Raw genomic sequence first — 7,238 nt, 5'->3', positions numbered from 1 at the left:
GATTATGCAAACCAAAAGCAATTATGTGGTTGCATGGTATCATAGGAAACAAACTCTCCTTGTGTTCCTGTCCACACTTGGTAGGAACAAGCTTTATGGCCATTTTCATCTCCAAAAAAAAAAAAAAAAATCTACAGGAAAAACTCTTATTCAGAATCCACAGTTCATAAAATTTTATCAAGTGCCTACCTTAAAACCCAATTTACTTGTTTCCCTGTATGTGTCCTTTTGTGTTTTTTTCTCTCTTCAAAGTTTGAATTAAGAACCCTCTCTAGGTTGATAAGAAAGCTTTTGCTTTCCAATTTGATTAAGGAGTACTTTTTCAATTGTATTTCTTTAGAATCAGACACAGTTACTTTAGACAGTTTCCGATACTTCCTGGCTTGTCATAAAAGTATGAAGTTAATAGGCTTAAATTCATTCTCTTCTCTCCTTTTCTCCCCTTGTCTCAGCTGTCCCCCCTGCTTTCTCTCCCTCCATCCCGCCCTTCCTATCTTCTGTGTAACTGGCATTTTACCAGCTCCACGTGCATCTTCTATTGACCAACTCCTACCTATCCCTAAGGTTAATGCCTAGTGCCATCTCCTTGGGGAAACCCCCTGTCCCTTTATGCCACTTAGTGTCCCTGGAGTGAACTTCTATAGTATCAAGTGCTTTCTCTTCAGAGCTCTTATGAAAATGTATTTCTCTGATTGCTGGAGAAATGTATTTCTCTGATTGTGGAGTTATACGTTCAATGTCTTTCTCCCCAGTAAAACCACAAGCTCCCTGAGTGCAGGCGCCGGGCGTCTCCTGTTGGTTAGGGAACCTAACCCAGCACCTGAGCCACGGCAGGTGCTCAGAAACCATTTGGGTGCCTATGTAGTCAGCGATGCGATGCCTTTTTCCATATTTATGTTTGGCCAACTTGATGGCTTGGGATGGGGGTGAGAAAGTGGGGGCCAACTCGGGCGGGACAGCACTGCCAACAGAGCACCGCTGCAAAAATGAGAACAACAGTGAGAACCAGTCTAAGTGCCGATGTTTTGCGCATATTGGTCAAGTTCAAGTGACATTTTAGACCAACGTGAGCTATTGCTTCCAAACTCTGAAGTTTAAAAGTGGTTCTGGTGGAGCGGTACGTGGCTGGGGAAAGAGGGGTCAAACCCCCTTTCCCCGCCAGCTACAGAAGGCCCTCGCCTGCCTGCCAGCGCTCTGATATGATAGACTGAAAGCACCATTCTCTTGGTAAAACAAACACAGACTTCTCTTTAAAAACACCTTTTGATACTTTATGAGTAGGGCTGGTGTATGTAACCGATCAAGACCGACATATGGCTTATTATGACATTTAGCTGATTAAAATAGTCTAGACATAAACTTGAGATTTCAGAAATGTTTAAGTTAAGTAAGAAATACATTTTAATGTACAGTAGATGTGTACTTAGTCCGAGGCCACCTGTATCCCTACAGGAATTACGGGGCAGGAAGTACTTTTGACTCAAGAAGTGTGTCTGAAAATTAAGGCTGTAAATTAACAACAGCTTGTCTATTAGATTATTTCAGCCATAAAGGACTCAGTCTGTTTCAAAACGCTCGTGATTTTCAATCCATTTCTGCGGCTCAGTTTAATAAAGAGTGATGCTGGGAATGGCTTTGGCTGGAAGGTCTGCGAAAGCACATTTTTAGAAAATCCCAGAGAATAAATAGTAGCTGCTAGTTAGGCTGCGGTAAAACACACCTGTGGCTAATGGAAAAGGAAAAGTTTGAGCCGCCCCTTGGCACGGCCCCCGGGCCTCCACCAGGGGGGTGCTGTGGTCTGTGCCCGGCTTAGTGGTCTGCGCCTGGCCCCAGCCCAGCGCCAGGGGCTCCGAGGCCCTGGGGACAGCAGTCACTCTCTGGTCTATAACTCGTAAGTAAGTAACGAGGCCTGATTAATGCACGGGGTGGCTGCGAGGGTTAATTGGCTCACGTTTGAGGCAAGCACTTTGAAGTAGAGCATTTTATGATTCACCGCAGGACAATCCTTAGTCTTGGTGTGTCATTTTGACTTGTCTGTCCACGTGTCCCCTTTGGGGCCTGTGGGTGCAACCAGGGAAAGATGATGGGGTGGGTCAGGGACACGCTTCTGTGGCTGTTGAGAGAGGTGGGCATTGGGGGAGGGGGAGAGAGGATATTGAAGAAGGGGAGCAGGAGGAGGGAGGAGAGGGGGCATTTTTGAGGTCTCTCGGGGCCTAGTTCCCAGGTGGTCTGAGTTTGGGAAATACTGGAACTGACTGGGACACGACCAGGGTAGAACAGAGCATGGTATTTTGCCTTCCTCCTGCAGCCAGACTGTCGAGCTGGCAGGAACACATAGAGCTCATGGAGACCTGAAGCCCATTCACTGCATTTGTTTTGCCAAGGTTTTAATTCTGTTCGTTTATGTGAACTCTGTTAACCTTTTCCTTCCTGCAGCAATCCAGTGGCCAGGACACTGGCTAGAACCAGGCTGTGCTCCCAGTTTGATTGATTTCCTGTGTAACTCGAAGTGGGGCCCTTCAGTCACTTCATCGGTTTTCTGATTTGAAAAATGATGAGGATTTGATGAGCCCAGGTGTATCAGTTAGTTTTCGCTGCATGACAAACCACCCCCAAGCTTTGTGGTTGAAAACAGCAAACATTTATTTAGCTGGTAGTTCTGTGGTTTGGCTTTGGGGACTGGACACTTCTGGGTGGTTTTGCTGGTCTCCTGGGCTCTGCTGACCTTAGCTGGGCTTGCCCATGTGTCTGCGGTCAGCGAGTGGGGGGCAGCTGGGGCTGGCTGGTTTGGGACGGCCACGTCTGGACGATGGGGTGGCTGGAGCTCACTCATCCTCTAGCCAGGCTGATTCACGAGGTGGTCAGAGGCTCTAAAAGAGTGGGAACTGCCAGGTCCCTGGAGGCTTAGGCTCAGGGCTGGCAAGGTCAAGCCACACACCAGCCCAGATTGGAGGGTCGGGAAGTAAACGACTTGATGGGAGCAGCTGCAGAGTACTGTGGCCAATATTTTCTCCAAACTACCACACCAAGGTACCTTTCAGCTCCAAGAGACAACAAACAGAAACCAGGTCTCACAGAACAAACAGCATCTACTTTTTTGAGTTCAGCCTTAAGAGTTTGAGGCTACAAGTTCTGGCTACTGTTTTGAATTCATTATGTGACTGTAAATAAGTTTTTCAACCTTTTTGCTGATTTTAATCACCATACTAGGTTTCTTTTGCTTATACATTACTAAGAAAACTATCCAGTAGTGAAAAAAAGAATTTTATAGAGAGACTTACGTATTGGCAAGGCCTGACGAATAATGGGCATTTGGTAAATAATTTTTAAACACAAAAATTAACACGTGTTCATACCTACTTAGGTCTTTTAAGCATTTTTGGCAGCCCCCGTAGAAATTTAGAAGAGGAATATAAAGAGATGAAAATAGTTGTTATCTTTTACTCCATCTCCAGACATAATAATGTATAGTTGTTAATTTTTTGAATTGGTTCCCTCAGGGATTTTTTTCAGTGCACATGTGGGAGTGTGTTCTGTGAACATGGGATCATGCTATAATACTGTTTCTATAATCTGCTCTTTCACTTTGAGAAATATACATTTACTGCTTATTTTTGATGACTGCTTAGTATTCCTGTACGTGCAGATGCCACAACTTACTGGACCCACCCCCCACTGTTGGGCATTTAAATATTTTCTGGCTTGGAAAAATTATTTTTAAAAAATCATATGAACATTTTAGGGCTAAATTCTTTGAATACTTTTGTGGTATAATCAGCAATATATCTGGTCTTTGTGTCTGGCTCCCGGCACAGGGCTACTAAAACGCTTGGAATTTCCTGAATGGTAGGAGTGTCTTTTGTCATTCATCAGGAACCCTTTTTGAGCACACCTGAGTTTATGCTACTTCGGTAACTTAGGGTAGAGACGCCACATGGTGTCAGCTGGTCACCAGAAAGAATAAGTGAGGAGAAAGTTGAAACTTTCAGCCCTACTCATCAACCCCTGGGAAAGGGAAGCAGGGAGAGCTGTAGATTACACTATAAAAACTCTTGAACAGTGAGTGAGATTTGATGAGCTTCTGGCTGGTGAGTGCATCTGCGTCTATATTCCAGTTCCACAGGGATAGAAGCTCCTATGCTCCCGACCTTCTGGATCTCGCCCTATGTACCTTTTTATCTGGCTCTTAACCTATAGTCTTTTAATATCATTTGTAATAAACATTAATCTAGTAAATAAACTTTTTCTGAGTTGTGTGAGCCAGTCTACCAAATTTAACCCTCTCATTTACATCCAGTGGGTCAGAAGCACAGATAATAACCTAGACCTCTGATTAGCATCTGAATGGGAGGGGGAAGTCTTGTGGGACTGAGCCCTTAACCTGTGAGACCTGATGCTAACTCCAGGTGCAGACAGTGTCAGAACTAAGTTGAATGTGTAGGACATCCAGTCATTATCTGCTGAGAACTGGAGAATTGCTTGGTGGTGTTGAAAACAGTCCACCATTTTTAACTATTTCCGTAAGATATATTTCTAGAAGTGGTGTTGCTATGTTAAAGGGTAGGCATATTTTAAAGACTTTTTTATTCATTCTAAAAAATTCAAAAAGAGTTCAACCATTTGCTCACACATTAATTATTGATAAGGAGGCATACACTCTTTGGTCTACCATGTTCAATACAAATTTTATAAGTGATTCTGAATCCCTCTGTGATAACTATATCTCATTAGAGTTTATACAGTGGCCCCCTCTTACTCTCAGGAGATACATTCAAGACCCCCAGCGGGTACCTGAAACTGCATTAGTATTGAATCCTATATATACTGGTTTTTCCTATACATACATACCTATGGCAAGGTTGATGTTAAACGCAGAAAAAGATGAACAGCAATAACTAGTAGTAAAATAGAACAATTATAACAATATGCTATAATAAAAGTCGTGTGAATGTGGTCTCTCTCTTAAAATATCTTACTGTACTGAACTCCCTCTTCTTATGGTGATGGGAGATGACACAGTGCCTCTGTGATAAGGTGAAGTGATGTGAATGATGCAGGCATTGTAATGCAGTGTTAGGCTCCTGTAAGGGTTACTTGAGCACAAGCACTATGACAACTCAACAGTCAATCTGGTAGCCAAGACGACTATTAAGTGACTAACAGGCCAGTTGCATGTAGAGTGTGGAAACACTGGACAAAGGGATGATTCATGTCCTGGGCGGGAATGAGCAGGATGGCATGAGATTGCATCAGACGACTCAGAACCGTGCACAATTTACAACTCATGAATTGTTTATTTCTGAAGTTTTTCACTTAATATTTTTGGACCACAGTTGACCACAGGTTAACTGAAACCGTAGAAAGCGAAACCAAAGATAAGAAGAAAATACTATACAACTCTCAAGATAAACAAATTGCAGAACTGGAAAAAAATCTCTAAGGTTATTAAGCCAAACCCCGTAGGCAAAGCTCAAATGCTAGCACCTTCTTGCTGCCTTCGCTTAAAAGTATTGGGTTTAAAGAAACACAGCAGACATAACATGAAGGTGTATCTGACAAACCTCAGCCCCACTTACAGCTGTTGAGCATGACTGAGTTTCTGCTCTTTCTAGGACAAGGGAAGGGGGGAGAACAGACTTCCAAATGGCCCTGGCTCCCAAAAAGGAGCAAAACAGCTCCTTCTGCAGCTCAGTTGCTCATGTCTCTCAACATAGCACCTAAAATAATTAGCAGAACCTCTGCTCAAGGCTGGGATTTTGAGAGAAACTACAAACATAGCGCTGGAGCACTTTTCTATCAGAAGGGAAATGAGAAATAAATTAAACACATCTGGAACAGGCATAGGATATAGGTTAATTCCACTAGAAACTTCCTGCCATTCTTCACAGATTTTAGAAGCTAAGACAAGTAGCACTTCTTTATTCCCTTCGGTGTTCAGAGTTCTAATCCCTGTCTTTGGTTAGCTTGCAGTTCAAGCTCAGAGAGCACATTTATAAACAGCAAACATGAAACCCTCCTTCCGCCCCACTTTTCCCGGACCCTGCCCCTTCTTCCAAAGGAAGGACACATTTTGAATAGGTGGTCGCTTCTGCTCATGCTCCTATAAATGGTTGAGGGTGCCAATTTCCTGACGTGCGTGCGACGGGTTCACACCTGGTGGTATTCCTTCTGTCTTTCCATCCGAGTTGCTAACACAGTGTCTGGCACCCAAGAGACACTGAATCAGTGCTTGTCGAGTGAAGGAATAGAGCTGAGATGAAGGGACCACTTGGAGGACATGTTACCCAGAGGCAATCTCTCCAGAACATAAATAGCTTTACATAGAAACAAACTCCGGGACAAAAGAATTGAGAAGGAGGCTGCGCTTAAGTCTTGAAAATCTCAAGTTTATACTGTCTCAGTTGCCTTTCAACCAATTCAATTTGATTTAATCCAATGTCATGTATTAAACGTCATTAGTGGCCTGGCAGTGTGTGGGGTGCTCACTCCGCTTATCAATAGCGACGCTATCGGCTAGGAATGCTGAGGCCCCTCCAGGGCCCCTCTGCTTGCGGCTGAGCTCCCACAGACATTTCCCCCGCTGCAGCCAATGTTGTGGCTGGACCAGGCCTTGTGGTTTTCATTGTGACCGTAGGACACACGTCAACAGCAACCATCAGGGAACTGGAAGGGCAAGATTGATGACTCTCGGATCCTGAAGGGTACACAGCCCGCCTCAGGGCCACACAGTGAGGTTGTGGGTAGAGAGACAGCATGTGAACCTGGGGTTCAGCCTTTATTAGTGTCTGAGGGTGGGGTGTCTAGAATTTAGCAGGCTTGCTCTTTATTTGGTGCATTTAAAACATAAGAGCGGGAATTAAGGAGGGGCAGGGAGAAGTGGGGTCACTCTGTGGTCAGTTATCCAGGTCACCCACCCAGGGTGCAACCTCGTGGATGGGGGCGGCCTGGTTTCTTATCTAGCTGGTTTGCTAGTAGCTGCGTCACATGGCCGTATGCTTATTTGAGACGGATGTCTTTGAAATGAGTCCATCCACAATCAGAAAGCTCAGTGTCAGGCACGTACACTATGGGGGGGTATCAAGAAAAATGAAATTCTACATCTGTCCTCAAAGGAGGCAGTGCAGGGGAAGGCGTGACTGGGGTAGGGGGAAGAGAGGGTCCGGGAAGTTCCACAGACGTTCTCCTGGGGTTTTCTGGAAATTTTCCAGGTGGATAACGGAATGTAGGTTGAGTGGTGT

This window comes from Miniopterus schreibersii (assembly GCF_964146895.1).
Source record: "Miniopterus schreibersii genome assembly, chromosome: 17".
Classification (NCBI taxonomy): domain Eukaryota; kingdom Metazoa; phylum Chordata; class Mammalia; order Chiroptera; family Miniopteridae; genus Miniopterus; species Miniopterus schreibersii.
Note: the sequence above shows the minus strand (reverse complement) of the source record.